This window comes from Megalopta genalis, chromosome 2 (genome assembly GCF_051020955.1).
Source record: "Megalopta genalis isolate 19385.01 chromosome 2, iyMegGena1_principal, whole genome shotgun sequence".
Taxonomy (NCBI): Eukaryota; Metazoa; Arthropoda; class Insecta; order Hymenoptera; family Halictidae; genus Megalopta; species Megalopta genalis.
Genome location: NC_135014.1, coordinates 41,620,480 through 41,641,215, shown reverse-complemented (window position 1 = coordinate 41,641,215; position 20,736 = coordinate 41,620,480). Strand labels below are relative to the sequence as shown.

The window sequence follows — 20,736 nt, the reverse complement described above, 5'->3', positions numbered from 1 at the left end:
TTTTTTATCAGAAGAACGTACGTCATTAGATTCAGCGTTTAACGTGAGACGTCAACAGAAGTATCCACTCATGTCTCCGTCGAGACATGAGCATAACAAGAGACCCGTAAACATTGAAAATATTATTATATAAATTAGATACAAACCAATAGAACTAAATGTAAAATAATGTTTACGCCATATTCCTTGGAAGGAAAAATCGGATCGTAAACATTAATGCGATAAAAATTGTAAATAAACATAAACTGTTTATCTTCAAATAAATATCTATGCGTGTCAATTGCAAAGCTCAGATTGCTCAGAGAAATGAATCTTCTTTTTAAGAGACAAACTGTCCTAAATATGAACTTGCTATATCCGTACTAATGAGTCACCTCGTTGCATACCTAATGACAATAGAACCTCGATTATCCAAAAATATGATATCTGTTATTCAAACACGGTTCGCATGTAAATAGCTCAAGGCCATCTATATGCAACACCATTTACTGCACGAATCACTGACGTCTTGATCTATCACCTAAGCAAACATTCTACTATCCGAACGTGCATATCCTCATAATCAGTTCGAGTAACCGAGGTTCCACATTTATTCAGAACCCATTTGCTAAAAGACCTGATAAATATCGTTCAGAAATTTGCAATAAAAAAGTTGAAGGTAAATATTAAATTAGGACGCCCTATAAGTTCGTTCCGTTTACTGTTTCCATTTTCTTTAAAAATCTGTGAACAAATAATTATATATGGGGCGTCTTTCGATGAAGAGAAAAATTAAATAAAAAAAAAATTCAAATAAATTATTTACAATAGAAAATACAGCATCAGACTCTCAAAAACAAGTTACGCAACTATGTTCACCTTCCGTCAATGATGTTAAGGATATCGCCCATCTTAATATTAATATTATACAGTTTTCAATGAATTTCATAATTGCTAATATCAAAAGCTGAACACGCAACATATAAGGCTTACTACATTTCGTTTGTAACTTAACAAGTGGCGAAAAGAACAAAATGTGTTGTATTTTCTAGTTAACTGTAATTATTTATCTGTAAATATACGTATATATTTACAGTTAAATAATATATATATATATTTTTTTTAAGCATATTTGTAAATATAATTGTATATTATGAATATTAAGCTTATTTTTACTCAATATAGCTCTTTCCATATCACAGCATACTTTAAATCAAACAATATTTATAATTGACTATGCTGTTTATTATTATATTGCTTATGATCATTTTGTTTATAATTAGTCGTATTATAATTAATTAATTTCTATCCGTCTTCTCAATCGTATACTAAATATTTTTAAAAAATGGGTAAGATAAGCATCTTTATCATAACTAATTACAAAACTGATTTGAAATTCAGATTATCATATTAAATTTTACATTCCAACTACATAATTATAGCCAAATATAATAAAATTATCGACATTCACAAATTACAAGTTATAAAAACAATGCTTCTAATTTTCCATTCAGGATTCTCCATTTCTGATAACACATTTCAACAGTCTGTGAACCATGCGAATTTAATAAATTTAACCAATTTTCGTAAAAATCGAACGAAGTTACGAATTTCGGCCAACTTTTTGAGAAAATGTATCACCACTGTGCGTACCGATCTCGGGGACAGGTCGCGGTCAATCGGAGGACTCGTCCATGAGAAAAATCATTAACGGCTCGACCCAATAAAATGGAAATGACATGTTGCGTTAAGAAATATTCTCGAGTGCAGGGTCACGGGAGAGAAGGAAGAGAGAGAGAGAGAGAGAGAGAGAGAGAGAGAGAAAAAGACACGTCGAGCACCTCGGTCCCGTATGTTTGTGGCCGCTGGGACGGGGTGCGCGGGAAGAGCACGCGAACAAATTAGCCCTCTATCTGAAACAACTTCTTGGAATAGCCGTTACTCACGGGCGAAGATCAGGACCCGTATTGCCCGAGCGAAACGACCGCGACCACGGGACAAGGAGGCCGCAGAGGACGCCGGACGGGCCGAACGAGAAGAAACGAAGTGTCGGCGGGCAGGGACGAGTGCGAGTAGGAGGCCGAAGAAGCAGCAGCAGGAGCAGAAGAAGAAGGAAGAAGCAGAAGAAGAAGAAGAAGAAGAAGAAAGAGAAGTCGAAGAAAAAAAAACGAAATAAAATGCCGGACGAAGCATTTCGAATTTCCAGCTCGAATTCAGGAGGAGGCAGAGGATGTAGGAGAGAGCAGGCCGAGGATCTGCTCAATCCAGGGATAAGCGAGTCGTTCCGAACAGTGTTGAACAGGAGTGAATATTTATACGCGGCCTCTTCCTTCGCACCTTTTTTGCCGTGCTTGTCCTCCTCCACCTCTTCTTTCGCCTCTTTGTCCCCGGACCCCTCCGCCTTGTCGCCTTCCTCACGTTTCCACCTTTAGGTCCCATGCGGTATCTCCTTGATTACCCGGTCCTAATTAATTCCTCAGGCTTTATCTTTATTTTTCCCTCGCCTCGGCCGCAGTCGCCGACACCGCGACCGGACAGACCGATCGTTCCTGCGAGGTGCTGGAAAGTACGATCGGCCAAGGACCGGCAGCCCAGGTCCCGAACAAGATAGGAATAGTCGTCGACGTCTAGACTTTAGACGTGTCGTCCCCTAGCCCGTAGAAATATTCCTGGCCGCGCGATAAACCGGTGAATGATTGCTCGATCTTCATCGACACGTTTGTTCCCGTCGTTTTGCTTGTTGCTACACGGTTCCCTCGAATCGCCGGGTTTTCGTATCTTTAATCGTGTCGGATCGTTGATACATAGACCTTTTACTTTATTTTAATTAATCTGACATTGTACCAAGCCGGCGTTGATACATGGACTGCACATCTTTCTGCAAACTTGAAACTTTTTGCATCGAATTTTCCTAATTCCTTGTTGCACTTTGAATATCACCGAATGGTAGATTTTTAGTAATGATCTGTTAAGTATGCATGTTATTTCGGTCGTTAAGCATTCGAGTGAATGCAGAGATATAATATATAATAAATGTTCATATGTCAACTGTAAAAAGCAGAAGTTAGATAGAAATGTATTTCTTCATTTAATCCTTTGCATTCGATTGGTGAAATTGAGGCACCACTGAAAATGTTATATCACGTTCCAAGATAATTTTAATGTTATCAATGTTTGAATTAAAAAAGTTGTTAATAGTATAACTGTTGCACGAGTCACAAGACTCAATTTCATATATATGCATAAAATGCACTTTATCGTACAAAATGGAGATACTATAAGTCCGAAAAATTATTTTAGATTTACAATTAAAGTAGCTTCGAGTGCAAAGGTTTAATAATGCTGGTACATAAAAAATAGGCTGACAGTGTTCTAAAATCTCCCAAAGCCTTATAGGTTTGAATTCTATCTACTCATTTTTGCCGTAAGTGCTTAAAATCCGTAGTCTAATTATCACAGTAAAACTTCGATTATACGAGTTATGTAGAACCGTTTATTTGTACAGTGATTCGTTTTGCATACGGACTGCCTCAGATTGTGCTAATGGCATGCGAAACATATTTGAACAATAGAAAGTTCTAATACTGAAAGAGCGAATAATCGAAGTTCGACCGTGAAATCGAAAAAGTTCCAATCATTGGGTTAATAAAAATTGGAAAGAATAGGCGCCGGGTACGGGTCTCAATTTAACAGTTCGAAAAAGTTTAAAATAGCAGTATATTGGTACTGTACAATTGTTTGTGAATTGCAATCAACAATAACACAAACAGTTAATTCAGATATATTGAAGCTTCGATAAATTACAGAAAATTACAATTGCATAATGAAGGTGTGAAATGTGAAATTAGATATAAAATGAAGGATAATAATACTGTCGAACCTTCTGTAGATGTGCAATAGTGTGCTTGTAATTTTTTGCTTCCTTTTACTTTGATTTGGGAAAGGATAGGTATAAACCGACACCGAAAGCTGGGTCAAAGCCTCGTTTTCAACTTGGGGAACAAGTTCGAATCGCTGTTACAAAGTACACACTGCAGGACTTTGAGGATACACCAGGTTCACACGTATTTCTTTCCCCTTTGGGAAGATATAAAATACAGTTTGTTCTCCAATTTTATTACACTTTCACTGATCAGCGTATGTGTCAATAAAATTCCATGTGAATGTTACTTTTTAGTTCGTTCGCGATATAATGTTCTTCTAAAAATAATCTTTCACTTACAAACTTAATTTACAAACTTCATTACTTTTTTCGCAATGTTCTGCTACCACGATATTGTGCACAGTGAACTAAAATTTTCCTTAAGCTATAGTGGTATAGCAAGTCGATACATCAATAAATGCATCAATAAATGTCGATACAAACAAGTAAAAATGTAAAGAAAATTATCTTCATCATTGAAATCATTTTACTAACTTTGTCACTGTGTTTTACTTATAATGAATTTATACAATTCAACATTGTGTACACGACCTTTGAATTTAAAGAACATAAATTGGGGAACATCTACAACAGAGTTAAGAAAATCATTCAAAATTGTTTTTATATGAAATAATGTGAATCGTCGAGATCAATTTTGTGTTTAGTTTTTACAGCTTTTTATTTTAATTAAATTATTAATTAATAATTAATAAAATTATATATGTATACTCATGATACACGAAATGAGCCACTAAATAATAATTTAGAATGATACATTGCATAATAAACAGAAATTAGAAATGTCTGACGTACGAATGACCCAAGTATAACATTATTGTAATCTACAACAAGAAAAACTGTTTCAAAAGTCAATTCTCCGAGAAAAAGTGTGATTTCATAAATGATACGTTCGATTTGACACGTGTCAAAAAGCTTGCAAAGATGTGTTACAAAGAATAATGAATTAGTAAAATTAGGTCACGCAACTCTAATGAGGTCGGCCTTGGCTAGGAGCACGTAGTCGACACAATGGGCACATGAAATCTATCGCTGATACTGCGCTCCGAATATTCCCATTGATAGCACTTCCTTCGGTCAAAAGAAAAATGACGAGGATAATAATATTGATGATACGATCTCCTTGATGAACGTGGTAACGAGATAGAGCCGTGTACATACGCCGCGCCGGGACGCACGTATCACTTTTAAACGCCGGAAATGAGTTATTAGCGGTTGCGCCGCGCGCACTCAATTGTCCCGATTTGGAAACCTCTAATCTGACCCCCCTTTCCGGCGACGAATTTAATCCTTCATGTTTCCGTGTCTATCGGTACTATTTCAGACGTCCCTTTCTCACCGAAATCAATTCTCTCGACTGACAAAATCATATTCATCATGCCGATCGTTTGACTCGGATTTCCAGCGAAAATTAAAATGATTGCGCAGCAAACTCGTGCAATAAGACAAATTGGCTTTGCAGCCGGTAAAAGAAGTTGTAGGTCCGCTATGCGAAAGCCTGTTCGCCGTTTCCTAATACAAAAGTCAGGATAATCGCTATGAAAATTTTATCCGCGCATTAATTTAACGATGAAACTACAGCCTACTCAAGTTCCCCTGCATTCCCCACTGCCGATAACTTCGATTTCAGGTTCGTCGCAAATCAAAATAACGATGTTCCTCGGCTCGCGTGTGTTTAGTACCGGCGCAAGGAAATATTAACACATACATCAGAACGATCCGTACGCTGAATGAATTTTGACAGGCCGCCACGAGTTCGATGAATTTACTCGTTAAACAAGTTTGAGCGGTGTCGTCGGCACGGTCTCGCCGGGTCCGGCCGTTTATCTTGCTTAAACAAATTCAATGCGGCGAGAAAATTCGCTAACCTCGTGATCGCCGGAAATCTAATTAACATTATCGGCAGAGAGGAGAGCGGCGAGTAGGTAAATTAGCCAGGTAACCCTTCCGTGAAGTTTCAATTATCCTGGGTAACAGTGATGGAGTTTAACGAGATTCTTAGATGGTGCTTGAAATTCAAAGGACGACGGCACTTTACGGTACCCTAACGAAGCCACCTGCCTGGCACCGTCCACCCTGTTAATTTTAATCGAGGGAGACGCTTTCACGTGAATTAGACGGGGGATAGGAGGAGGGGAGGAATACTAGTGGACGGTTCTACGACTGCAGCAGGCCGCTCGTAAAAGACGTTCGTATCGAAAGTGTCGTCGCGTCGGTGGACTCGCTTGGGAACCCCGAGCACGATCAAATGAATCAACAGAGACAATTAATACCCGGCAAGGACGCCTTGGGAAAGCGTCGGGACGCCGCCACCCCTGTCGGCGAATATATGGACAACAAATCTATCTGTCTCTTCCCGGCCCAACACTACCACACAATCTCTCAATTCTCCACTTTCATCGTACATTGTGAACCACTCGATTAAAAAGGACTTGTCAAAATTAGGGGCACAATGGTTTCGTTAATATATCTACTCGTTCTTTTATAGTCAAAAGTTGAGAATATCATCAAATATTATTCAAAACGGCAATGTCTTTATCCGTAATCGAATAAATTATTTGGACTGAATAATAAAGAATTTCTTTTTGTGAGATTGGTGTTTTAATGAAAATTATGAAGTTCGATCATTACAAAGCCTATTAGAAGAGTTGAAACACAATACGCTAAATGTGGTTGTTATTCATGTCTCTTGAGTAGAATAATTTTGCTCTTCTATTATCAAAATTTAATAAATATACATTCGCATTCTCATGTAAAAACTTATTATGACAAAGAAAAAGAATAAAAGTGACTGTGAACGAAATTATAGTGCAAGGGGTTAATATCAATACTGGGTTCTAGTTAAAATTCAGCCGACTGAATTCTAGTTAATTTTATTGTACAGTTAATACATAATAAATTTATTAAACGAGTGTATAATTTATTGAGTAAAAAGAACATACTAAATTGCATATTAATGGAGAAAATTAATAGAGAAAACATATAAAATTGCACATTAGAGAGAAAAGAATAATAAATACGAGGCACGCCAATCAACGAACATAGATATAATCAATGCAGACCAGGGAATTAATGATAGATAATCACATGAAATGTGTTACGCCCCGATGGCTGACCTCTAAATAAATAATTATAATCAGGAACTGATTTGGAAGCAAAGGTCGATAGAAATATATTAATTCCACTACGTTATCAATCATTATGCCTTGTTATGCCAATTAAACAATTCGTTAATTTAATTCATAAAATAAGAATACGCGAAGATTAATATCACCGTATAAAATTGTTTTTCAATTATTAGTTTGTCTAATATTACTAAACTAACATCATCACTTTGATAATTAAGCACTTTAAAGCTGACGTGGGGAACGACACGGTGGCAATCGGGCGAACGCGAGAAGAGCTCTTGTTTTATGGACTTACAAATCCGTAACACTCTGCTAACCCGGGAAGGGATGAATGTCGAGGAGGGAAAATCTCTGCTCATTTAACGAGCCCAAGGGTTCAACCCTTCCGATGCCTTCACCCTTCGACAATATTTAATGCATGTTTTAAGCGTAATTAAATGGCGGAGGGTTTATCGTCTCCAGCCACGTTCACCCTCCCACACAAATTATCGCATTTAACCCCCGCCGATCTCGTCTCTCGTCGATTGTCACCCCGCTACCATCCGCCCGCCGTCGCCTCTGGATACCTTCGCCGCTCATAATGTACTTTTCATTAGCCGCGAACCCTTTCGCGAAGTGGATTCAATCTTGGAATATTCATCGTCCCGCAACCCTTCTCCGTTGCGATATTCCCAACACAAACACGTTTATTTCACAGCATCGCGAGCCGTTATTCAACAGGTTTTAATTAGCGTCGACACTCTTTCGGTTACACTTCGACCCGTTTCAGCCGACGCGCAAATTGTTCTCCTTTCAATCATGTCGCTTCCGCCGGCGTTTCTTGGAGCAGTTTCAATGGTAATCGAGATGCACACGAAGTGAAACATACAAAAGTCTGTCATTTCAGGAGTGTTTACATTTTTATTTTGCATGTACGAAATACAAATTTTCTGTGTCAATTGACGATAAGTTGAAAATAGTGTCAAAGATTTGTTACACTTTTTTGAAATTTCTTACTGTTTTGTGTATTTTATTTATTCATTTTTATCTTAAACGTACACAATACACAGTGTAGTGGTTATAGTATAAGCATCCATTCATGCCAGTGTAGAAACAAAAATCATTTATCAATGAAGTGATCGAATATTTTTATTCATAAGAATAGACAGTGGATGCTTAAACAAATATACATATAATTTTAGACACGAAAGTTTCAACAAGAAAATTGAACGAAATTGTATTTATCATATTAGAAATTGTATTGTGCTGTGGTAATATACGTACATGTAATGTATACATACATATAATATTAACCCTTCGTCCTACAGTTTCTTTTATAACCAGAATAATTACAACTTCTTCGTTTTTCTTTATTTCATAAAAGAAACAGAAAACCATTAACCTAAAATAAAGCCGATCTAAAACAGAATTTCATTCATTTATAAAAAAAATTCTGCGTACTGAAAGCATACTGAATGTTACAGATAAGAACATACAAATAACGTCACGTTCGTAACTGAACCCTTTCACGTTAATAACTAGTCAGAATCTTGATGAAGGTTTCATACATAATTTACTAAATGTGAATGTCACTAGTTTCTTCTAAAATCGAAATAAAACCTGATTCTATTTTGATTAAAATCTAAAAAGAAAAAAGAAATATTAAAAGTAAACGTAGATGGCTAAGGAATAAGAATTGTCTCCTTCTACTAGGAAAATTATTAAAACTAGAACTATGAAACTAGTAAAAATTTCTGGCTTTTGACATTTTCGTGTAGAATTTAGTCGAGCACATATTATACTAAAAATCGTACAAAGTTTCAATAAATCCAAGCTTGTCACAACTTGACATAACTTTGTCATCGTTATGAAACGATATACGCCAGTTGCTTTAGGATTCGGCAGTTCAACTGTAAAAAAGTCTAGTCAGTATGTGAATAGAATGAAACGCGATAGGATTAGAATTCCTAGAAAATTGCGTATCTTCCAATTGTCGCCGCAGTGATTAAGAAAGAAACGATCATTCCGCAAAGAGCCTGGTTCCGAATTGGAACAATCGCGCTTGACTTTTCACCTCGTGGCTGTTATCTCTGTGTAATATCTCTGAACCGCAGCCTCGGGCCATGGTATATTCACGATACGGGGTTGGCCACTCACCCTCCGTCGTCGTCTCTCGAAGCTCTAAAGCCAAGAATAACCCTTGCTTTGCATCTCACCTGTTGCTCGACACCGACCCTCGACACTCCTGGCGGTACTTTAGGGGTGGCTAATTAAAGAGTCAGACGGCGGCTGGTTTCGCGGTGTTTAATACACCATTGGTTCACCCTCTGCCCGAGCCCCATTCCGCTTCTCCTCCGGCGGCGCCAGGACAGAATCCAGAGTCCTCTCAACCCCCGGGGTTTTTGTTCCTCTCGGTTTCACGGGCCTGGAATTAATTAGCAGCTCTAGTTAAGCGGGGGCGGATACCGTAGCGGCGACTCATTTAAAGGATGTTTATTTTAATTTCACCCCATCAGGGGCAGTCTCGAGAAAGCCCCACGGTTGGTGACTTTTTATTACTTAATTAACTTCTTCCTCCTGCGTCGCCGTCTTCTTCATCACCTCGGGCCACCGCGAGGTGATCGCTGGCACCCCTAAAACTCTTCTCTCCTTACCATGAGTCCGCCGCTAAGCATCCCTTCCACAAACTGTCCCACGTACTTGCTCGTCTTCTTCTACTCCTCTTTCTCTCTCTCTTTCTCTCTCTCTCTTTCTCTCTCTCCCTTTCCCTCTCCGTTTTTTTACTCCTCTTTTTCCACTGGCTGGCTATTTAAACGAGACTTGCGTCGAGATTCTTCGCAGCAATCATTTCCTCGTTATTTTTCATCGTGTAACCGGTGCGACCCGCGCGACTCACTGCCTAATTATCGCCGCGAAAATGATCCTCTCGGTAGACCGCCTTTCTCTCCCTTTTTACCTCCCGACACCCCGCTCGCCCTCGCCACCATCGCGAACCCTGTGATTATAATGCCAGCGGATGCGCGTCCCAGAGTCCTTTCGGTGCAACGGGACGGCCGAAAGGGAGAGAGGGAGAGAGAGAATCGTTTCTCGTGAAATTGCTGACGGCTCTCTGCATTTCTGCACGTGAAACCTTCCTCGAGCGGATTCGAGCGTGCCGCTGCAGTCGGAATCCTGGAACGCGGCGAAGGAAAGCCGGCTTGCGTGCTGCGCCGCGAAAGACACTCGGAATTAGGAGCTAACATTCGCGAGTTCGCTAGGTGACCCATTCGGTTGCCAGAATTCGAGGGGCCCGACGGAAAGAATCCGGCGCTGGGACTCGTTCGGGAATTACTACATTTTAGCCGCTCCCTCATCGCTTAACTATGCCTCAACTCGACGAAAATAAAAATTTCAGTTTTGTTTCCGTTATAACTCTATAATTAATTCTGCTAAGGGAATTTTTGGTGAAGATGTTCTGACAGGAGTAGTGATTACTTATTTGTTGCTTTGTCGACGAACTGACGTTATGAGTTCATGTGAATTATTAACCCCTTGCACGTAACGACATGAGCTTAATAATTTTGCCTAGATCGAAACGAAATTTGATTCATCTATTAACAAAGTCTAGGCATGAAAGCGAATGGGAATGTAGAAGACAAAAAGTGTCTCGTTCCATCAGAGAAATGATCAAGGACCAAGAAGTTAAGGGATGTTCGCGTAAATCTATTTATCAAGTTCGAAGGGTCTTTTGAACCTGTGGTTAATTGATTAATCAAGTTCGAATTTTAAGTAGCTGCATGTGGCGTTGAAATCTGTGACTTCTTTCCTAACTATAATTACTTTCCAGTCGCTATCAATTGATTTATTTGGGATGAATACGTATATTGCATATAGTCTATTGAGCTTTTGACTGGAAACATAACAGTTCAATGTTAAAATCGGAAGATAAAAGTAAAGATCGATAATTACATTCTACATTAGAAAAAGATACGTAGGATAAGTGTGGAGGTTAATCACAAACCTCTAAATCAGTTTATTTGGCTCTCGTCTCAGTTTGATATAGATTGATAATGAATAGATTTTATATATTCATGACAAAAGTGGCTGAAATGTAAAATTGTACTTTGGTCAAAAGAATTCATGATATAGAACTGATTTAAAAAATTAATATTCTGTACGAAAATTCGCGAATGACACGGTTGCATCGTCTGATCTCCAGTTTTAATTAACAACTTGAACATTACTATTTATAAAACGAAACTGTTGTGACTGAATAATGTAACGACGACAAATGTTGGTATATAAATTTTAGTTGTATATGTAATAGCTTTTTATATATATAATTGGCTCTCTTCCACACACATGTCACGATCCTTAAAAATTGTACACTTTTCAAGCCCATCGATGTATATATAAGTATATCGACATGGTAAATGAGCCTGAGAAGAATGAGAAATTAACAAAATATTCTCCTCGTGCCATGGACATCGCGATTACTTAAATGAATCGGCTGATTAAAGTGTCTAATCCCAGTATTCGTTTATCAGCGAACCGGTGGATATTCCGAATATTTCTTGGGGTCGCAATAAAGAAGCAACAATGACTAAGCAAGCTCATCAAGTGCGCGGTTTTAGCCTCTGGCCCGCGTAACAGGAATTAATTTCACCGGGAGAAAAGAATCCCTGGCGGGGGTGGCTTCTCGGTTAAGAATACAGCGAGACGGGAAGAAAAGAACGGGGGACGGGGTTGGAGTTGAGGATGAAGAGAACGAGAGGAGGGAGCCTCGAGATTATTTCGTTATGTCTTGAGGTGAGTCGAGATGTCGGGCAATTAGCCGTCGTATAATTATCCCCCTCGCCCTTATTAGCCCGGGCCGTTTGAGGTGGCAGCTGTTGCCGCGATATTCTGTCGCGGAAGTCTACAAGCCCGCACACCAATAGCAAAGTATAATAACGGGATATCTTCCGCCATTTATTTTAATATTCCGCCGGCGGCTGATAAAGAGGGGGGGAGAAGAGTTCAATTATCCCAGGACGAATTTTATCGCCTTGCGTTTAATCCGTTTTGTTAGCCGGCCGCTGTTTCGACGATTAACAAGCGTTATTATATATTACTAAATTAACTTCCGCGGTGGCTCGCGAAAAAGCGGGAACCGTAATGGAAGAGTAATGAACGAAAAATCCGGATAATGCGTCGTAATGAAAATTAAAAAACGCGGCTAAGAGAAACCGAACGCTAGGGTAAGGAACTTGCTCGAGATGCACCCCATCCCCGATCTTTGTCTCGGTGAACCGCGCTTTCAGAATTCTTCCATTCTTGATAATTATCCTACCGTCCAAGCAGTCCTTAATCTTTGAGCTCGCCTTTCAAGGAAAGCTCCTACCGAATGAATGCCCGGCCTCGGCGAAATAATATTTTATACACAACAAAAGCGGCCCTCGGTCGGGCTGCCGCCCTCCTTCACCTACACCTCCAACCTTCATCCTCCACCCTCTACCTCGGTGCGATTGTTATCACGGAGACGTTACCTAGCACCTATACAGAACTGGCTATTTTACTTTATTCCTTTCTTTTTTTTCTTTTTTTTTCGTTCATCCGAAGAACTACGATTCATTGATAGCGTACCCATTCACTCCGGTGTATATTAATCGTAATTTCATGCTTGCGAAAGACGAGGTTGCGTAATTGTTCGAGATCATTTGGACGATGATTGAATAGTTTTATAAACGTAGTTTCCTTAAATTTGTATGTTTGTTGAATAACGTTATCTATATGAAAATAATTTCGTGATCTTTTAATATTTACTTACTGCACGATAAATATAACAATGTGATCATACATAGAGAACTTTTTAGGGACAGAGAAATTCAGTTCTCGCTTGTTGCAAATCTTTACGGATTGATTTATAGTATTTACAAATGAATATCCATAATAAAAATGTCTAACAATAATTTATGTCAAACAGCAGTAGGGATATTTAGCTATAATACAGATCACCTACATTTAAATTTAATTAATTAATTTACGCTTGCTGTAAATCTTTAAAGACGGTTTTTAATGGTCACAAATTGCATGAATATTTGTAACAAACAACAGGTAGTAACTAATATTAAGCAGCAACAAGGAATTTTAAAGGGTAAAAATGTTAAACCAAATTTAAATTTCATTCTTACTTCAGAACAAAACGCATGTATATATAGTTTTAACAATTAAACACATTGACAGCATATTTCAAAAACACAACATTTCTGATCTACATGATTACAAAGATTCGTCAATTTCTCGATTTATTAACCTCAAACAGAATTAAATAAATACAAACATTATTCATATACCACCACTATCTAATTATCAAGTTAAACGGTTATTCATTTTTCTAATATCAGATTGATCAAAATAAATTGTAAACAAAAAAATTGCTCATGCATTTCCGACATCTATTGAAAAGAAGTCAGCAATTTTCCTGTAAACGCAGGCAAACATTTTCGGAAACACACTTATTTAGCAGCGATGTGACCAGCTCGAACTCCAAATTCCTCCGGGGACCTCTTCGAGCTTTTGTCGAGTGTATCGATCCGGTGGTTCACACAAATTCTCGCCGGTCGTCCGTGCCGTACAATAGAAATCCATCTCTCGAAATTTCATGGCTGGATCGGATTTCGTGCAGCCGCTTAGCCGGAATCTCCGATCGCGGTCGTCCGGAGTTAATCGTCATTAATCTTCATCACCGTATTCCCGATCATTTTTCTTGTAGCGGCGCGCGTCCGGGACGCGGCTGGTCCACGCGGCGTCTCATTTAACCGTATAAATCACGTTGCTTAAAACTATGGGCCAGGAGATGCTGCGTTCTGGTCGTGGCTAAACGAGTCCTGCGACGCGTCTCCATCGTTCTAGACACGAGGGCACGAAGTAAGAGGGAAAACATGAGAAATAGGAGGAGAGACAGGGAGAGAGAGAGACAGAGAGAGAGAGAGAGAGAGAGAAAGAAAACGTTTAGATAAATACCGCATATAATTTCTAAAAATCTTAGTTAAAATATTTTATCTACTAATTTGTCATTTTCTAAATATTTTAAGATATTTCGAACATTACGTATCTTTTACCTTTTTAGCAAATGTTGGAATTTTATGCATTTATGGTGTGGAGATTAAAGAAAACTGATAAATAAAATTATTAATGAAAGAAAAAAACCAGTACTCGGCTCCTATGTTCTGCATAGATAACTTTTATTTTGCATACAGATCCGAAGTATAATGATAATAAGGGTAACCCGTATGTACTCTCTAAAGAGACATATTCATAAAAAAAATAGAGAGGGGGCAAGACGGCAACAGATCAGCAGTGCAATATAGCAAGGGAGCAAGAGAGCGAAGGAGTGAAAAATAGAAAGAGAGAAAGAAAGATAGAAAGAGTTGTTCCCAATGGTTTTTGAGCAATGGAAAATAGTCACTTGTATACAGTTCGCTTATGCAGAAAGGAATGAGTAACTATGCTAGTGACGTGATTACATTTTCGTATTGACTCATTAATCAGATAAGAGATATCGCGGTTAGCATTTATATGTACATATTGCTACAGAAAGTCAAAAAAAGATAAATGAATCTGTTACTATGTTACTCTGTTGCACTCTTGCTGCGTTTCACTTTTACCCTGTTGCACTCTTGCACTCTTGCTCCGATGCTCTGTCGTTCTGTTGCACTCTTGCTCTGTTGCACTTTTGCTCTGTCGCACTCTTGCTCTGTCGCACTCTTGCTCTGTTGCACTCTTGTTCTGCTGCTCTGTCGTTCGCTTGCTCCGTTGCTCCGTTGCCCCCACTTTCTCCAGAGCCGCAGAGCAATGGAGCGAGGGAACGAGACGGCAAGAGACAGGAAAGAGAGTCAAAAAGAGATAAATAGAGAGGGAGGGGAGGGTGAGATGGCAGGAGACAAGCGAGAGTCGGTCGCGCGAAATAATTTAAATCGCGCATACCGGGCCCCGCTCGATCCTCGATCACGGTCAAGATTTCGTGGGGTCACGTGAGAATGCGCGGCAACAACGAGACTCAGAGCAGCGCAGCCGTAACGAGGCCGTGCGCGGTTGGTTTAAGCGCAATTAATCTTCGTTAAGTAAGCGAGCGGACCCTTCTGCTTGCATCGCGCGGACGCCTCGCACACAGCCTCGGCTCTGTCGACCAACACCACCGCCGGGCCGGCCCGTGACGCCTTTCTCGCGTGGCATGGACTGTGGAGTGTGGAGGAGAAACCGTGAAGCGGAGTCGCGAGCAGTCCCATATCTCTCGCTCTCCTCTCTTGTTGAGCTCGCGTGCGCGCTTCCCTACCCCCGTAATTCGTTCCCCATCCGTATCCTCCTCGTACCCCGTTCCGCCGGCTCTCCTCCGGTTAGTTATGCTTGTACCTCATGTACGCACACACCCCGAAGCTTTGATTAAATCTGGGTAATTAAGGGAGTTAACCTCGACTTAACTTGACTTAACGCAGTCACGCCCGCTTGCCCACCCCTCTTATTTACACCGTTTACACGCCGCTTTACATTGTTCGAGGAAACGGGTGTCTTCGCGGCCCCGTTTCCACGGGATCCCGCTTGTCTTGCCTCGTTCCTTCGGGGGCCCGAGCGAGCCCGACGCCGAGCGGTCCGGGTTCTTGCACGCACGCACGCATGCCTCCCCGGTTAATTGCTGCACGCCGCTAATTACACAGCTCCGTGCCCGTAAGGGGAACCGGTGCGTGTAGCGACATCGTTCCCGATGCAAATGAAGCGCGTGGGCTCTACCGCCTATCCCTCTTCTTTCTACCTTTCTCTCTCTCTCTCTCTCTCTCTCTCTCTCTCTCTCGCTCCCTCGCTCTCTCGCTCTCGTTCTCTCTCTTGCTCTTTCTTCACCCTAATCGCGCCCGGAAGGAGCCGGCCGGATTCTCGGTATCGGTTGACAGAAGTGCGATTGTGCGTTGAATAATTACAGACCTCGGTGGCTTTGCTACGACTTGATCAACCGTCGACCAGGAAGCGGAACCCGCGCGGGCGCGAGCAGTCTATTCGCATACGAGGCTCGTCGCGGATCATTTAGACCCGTGCGGTCTGGAGCTGCTTCCTGTAACAAACCAACATCTCCCACTATGTTTCCGCCATTAGCGTTTATAAATACCTTGTATAGGCACCGCGGATTCTTGATTCGCTTATTGTTGACTGCTCTGCCAGTTAGGAAGTCTTTCGTTTCATTGGATCTGCGGTTTAGGGTTGGAACAGGGTCTAGAATGGTATCGATATTGTGTTGCCTTGTCTCGAGAAACCAAGGAATATCAAGAGGGACGAGGAATTAAAAGAATTTTCACAATGCGAGATAAAGATTCTCCGGGGCAAGAACGCAAACAACGCTAGATAATATACTCGTTGTCTCGTAAGAATCTTGGTCTTGGTTCCTTCAGAATTTTCAGTAGGATCAAAATACCGTTAAACACAATGCCGTACTTATCTTAATGAATTGAAGTCGTTCTTATTTTTTAGAAGTTATTATTTACTTTAAGAATGAAGTTTCATCTTGTAGAAAAGAACTGATGCATTCATTGCGGATTTTTATGCGAAATTAAAATTGTGTACACTAATTGTAAGACACAATGGCTAGGTAGGTATCTATTTCTTTTTCTAATCATTTTTATGAGTTGAGCATGATGCAAAAGAATTTTGAAATACTTATGTTTCGCATTCGATCTGCACAGTTCTATCATAAATGCATAAAATCCGCAGTCGACCAGTAAAGATTGCAAACATCAAAATCGACACTGATATAGCCTCGCGTGATGGGAATTCCCCAATTGTGACTTATTTTATAACCAACTGTCTACTTTCTTAATTCCAATCACACTAATTGATTTTCAATCACATGGACTGGATATTTTATGAATAGAGATAAGTTGTGTGCCAATTAAAATATCGTAGAGAACTAGTAATTATATGCTATTAGTGTGTAATTTTCGGTTACGTTGTTACATACAGAAATGCTTGGTTAAATCTTTCACTTAATTTTATTTCAAAACTTTTACAAAGTCGTTATTATATAGAATAATATGGAAAATAGTATAGAAATAATAAAATCCTATAATATGAAAAAATGCCGATAAATGTATTGAACTTACATTGTGAAAAAGTGGTAATTGAGAAGAAAAAGATATTAACCCGAGACCAATATTATCGAGGAAAATTAAGAAAATCGCGATACAGGTTTAATATTTTCCATTCTAGGAATTAAACAAGAGCAAGATAAGATTATATTATCAATATTTTTCGAAGAACGAGACAATATTTCTGCAAGTATCGTATTGCCTTGCATCGTGCAAGTCCTAGTTTTGATGTAACTCGTAACGTGTTTATTGTGCCTTCCTTGGACTTCGAACTTCGATTTATTAAGCAGATCCTTCGATCTGCTTAATAAATTTCTGACTAACTTGATTTACTGCCTTGGGATTTTGATAAAGTGCTGCAGGATGATGTGCACTTTTATTGTAAAGCTGCAGCAATCCCTGGAAGCAGTTTTAAAAGGCATAATCTAAATATCAAGCACCTTTTTTTATTCTGTATCTTCTTATGTTTTATAAGGAGTTCGTAACTATTTTTATTATCGTTATCTTCCATAATCTTCTTCATAAGCAGCTAAAGAGTAGATTCCATATCGTTATGCAAAATAAAGATGTTAGCATCAGTTCTAAGGAACAGGAATCAAATAAAATGGTTACCGTTTCTTAGATCGTTTAAAGAAATAATTGCAGAAAATATATAAAATCCACTAATGAATGTACCACTCAGTATGCAAAGTAATTTGTATAAACAATCAGCAACATAACAGCAGTCAGCATGCTTTATTTCTTGCCTACACATATAAAACATTTGAGCCTTAATCACTGCTGTCCCATAGCAGCTTCACGTAATCAATCATAATTGTTAATAATTCGACATGTTGAAACATGCTGAAGTAGCTTATTAAGTATTATATACGACAAGCTTGCGCGCGGAACATTTATGACTAGACTGCGGATGCTTGCGCAATTACAAGTTTTTACAGGCTATTTTATGGAAACCAGAAACAGCCGAGGACTCGTTTAATATATTCAAGATATTATTAGGTTCCGGATTAAATAAAAATCATCAATTAAGCTGCCTACTATACGGCAGAGAATCGAATCTACTATAACTGCATAAGCATCCGTAGTTTAGTTATCGCGTTGCGATGGTTTTTATCTTCTTCGGCACTCGACACGCGCAGGCTATTTAAGTTGCTAAGTAGTCAAGGTGAAGGGAAGCTGTAATAGTCGGAGCAGCGCTGGTTTTGACCATTCTTTTTTCTATGTTTCATGCTGCGGACGATTAGTGTGACGGAAGGATAGATTACATGCCGCATGGTCATATTAATGACAGGCGATTTGATTCGTGTAGGACAACTGATTCTACGAAAGCGAGCCCGAGTTACTTCCATTTCACAGCAGTCCTGTCAGTTTGTGTGAAAGTTGAAATTAATGCAACTAGTCTCCTACATTGAAGTACACTTCTGCTTAATCTTCGACAAGTAAATCATCGCAAATGTTATTAGGATCTAGAAAGTGGAGTTATTAGAAAATGTATACTATTTATAGTCAGACTAGAAATGATATTTTTAACATCTTTTATCATGACCATTACATTGAACACTTTACAATGTATCTTCGTAATATGTATGCGTTATACATATATAAAATGTCTAGAATAAGTTATAAATTGATGAGAAATTCTGTTTGTAATAAATTCATTTCTAAAATAGAGAGAATTTCGCTCAGTATTCTTAATTCAATTATAAACATAATTGAAACTTATTATTTCTCTCACGAATACAAGTAAAAATTCCTATTAAAAACAGTGATAGCTAAAACTAATATTTATCGAATTTTATTACGTAGTAGGTACTAGCAGTAAACTACGTATTTACTAATTACAAGCATTTAGTTTATGTTTATGCACACGGGTCGATGTTATGATTCCATGCAGAATCGTTACAAGTCTTAAATCTTTGTAATAATGTGCAATCACTAATTCAATAATTAATGTACAAATAAATCGTTAAACAGCTTTTGGTAATTAATAATGATATATTTCAGTAAAACCCTGTAAGTATACATATATCTTTATTTTAATTAACTACTGTTAACATATGTTCTATAGAAACGTAAATTGTATTTCAACTGCGCAAATGATCCCGAACAGGATAAAATAAAACAAGGAAAACAATAAACGATAACGTTAAATCATAATATTATTTAATAATATATGGATAACAGAATTATTTGTTCAGATTTGAAAACTAATTTTTAGGCTAATATTTTGCATCGTCCTAATTTTATTAGAATCCAAAAAGCGTAAGAATGATGAAAAAGTAATCGATATCACACAATTGAACTTCTGAATTTTAATTTAATTAACGCTTCAATTACCACACCAAGAACCCCAAAAATTTCACTGAATTAAAGAGTTCTCCATTTAATCGAAGTATTAAATGAAATACACTTCGATTTTGTAACATCTTCGAGGTTGCGTTATATCGAGTTGTATCAAAGGATTAAGACTTTCCTCAAAAAACCGTTCCTGCGCCCTCCTAAGTCGACCAACCGGTGCACATGAAGTTATCTGTTCGACCAGCCTCGAAACACAGTAAATAAGAAACCCTCGAAAAACGTGACCGGAAGAATGCGTCCAGGGTGAGGAGCAGGATCGTTTCGAACGCGCGCGAACCGGCCGAGTAATTAAATCGATCCTGCCATCCAGGCGGTGACATCGGTATGCTCCTGCAATTCGACGCCTTTCGCTATCCACGCTATCGTCCCCTTGTTCCTCGAGGAGGCGACCTCCTGTAAAGCACACGCAATCCGAACGCGCGGCACGCATCTCCAGTCATGGCGTTGCAGAAACGTCGCGACGCATGAGTTCCGCTTGCATTCGAGCGTAAGAGGAGAGGTGCCTCGCCTAATTAGCCCGCTCGGATATTTCCGTCGCGTGACGTCACGTGAGCTCGTTTGCCTGGCCCGCGGCCAGCTTTTCCGCCGAACTATAAACCATATTCACACCCACGCAACACAATTAGCCGCGACCACCCAGGGAATTATAATATCCACGGAACCCTTGCGGCTCGAATGAAGAACGGTCTCTCCTCCCAGCTTTGCCCACAGACTTCCAGATACAGCAGGAGGATCAGCCGGACGCGAGCAGGGTGGATAGCAGCGAAACGACCGCGTTAGAAGTCGCTGTAATCTCACCTATGAATTCGACCGGGTCCTCGCTTTTCCATTTCGCTCGAGCGTCGTTTCTGTCATGGTTCTCGGATTCCCAAAGAGAACGAGATTAATAGCTTTCTTTATGCAAAAATCCCCGCCGTCTAATCTACAGAGGCTCGAATCGAGTAGTTTAGTATCTGTGAAGTGCGCTAACACTGATGGGTAAACAAGGAAACGGCAGATAGCGAGATCTATGATGAGAAATCTTCGCCTCTTGTGAGATAAGATAATCGCAACTGTCGAAAGAATTTTCTTTAGACTCGATAGAGTTTGATCGAGATTTTAGAAATGGAATTTAATTGTTATTTACGAAGAAAGCAATGAATAACGAATATGTATTGGTTTAAAAAGAACAGAAATAATAGAAAAACAGAACAGAGATAAACGTGAAAACGGAAAATCGATTTATGAAATGAAACTGTGTGGTGTATTATTGGATTCTTTG

General features: G+C 39.4%; 1 long non-coding RNA gene across 1 annotated transcript in view; it reads left to right on the top strand.

The window, feature by feature from the left end:
• Positions 1–18,758, top strand: part of LOC143258893 (uncharacterized) — a 251,218-nt gene extending 232,460 nt beyond the window's left edge. The window contains exon 5 of the long non-coding RNA XR_013032847.1: positions 18,362–18,758. This is a non-coding gene — a long non-coding RNA (uncharacterized LOC143258893). The remainder of the gene's footprint in view (positions 1–18,361) is intronic.
• Positions 18,759–20,736: the final 1,978 nt, after the last annotated feature.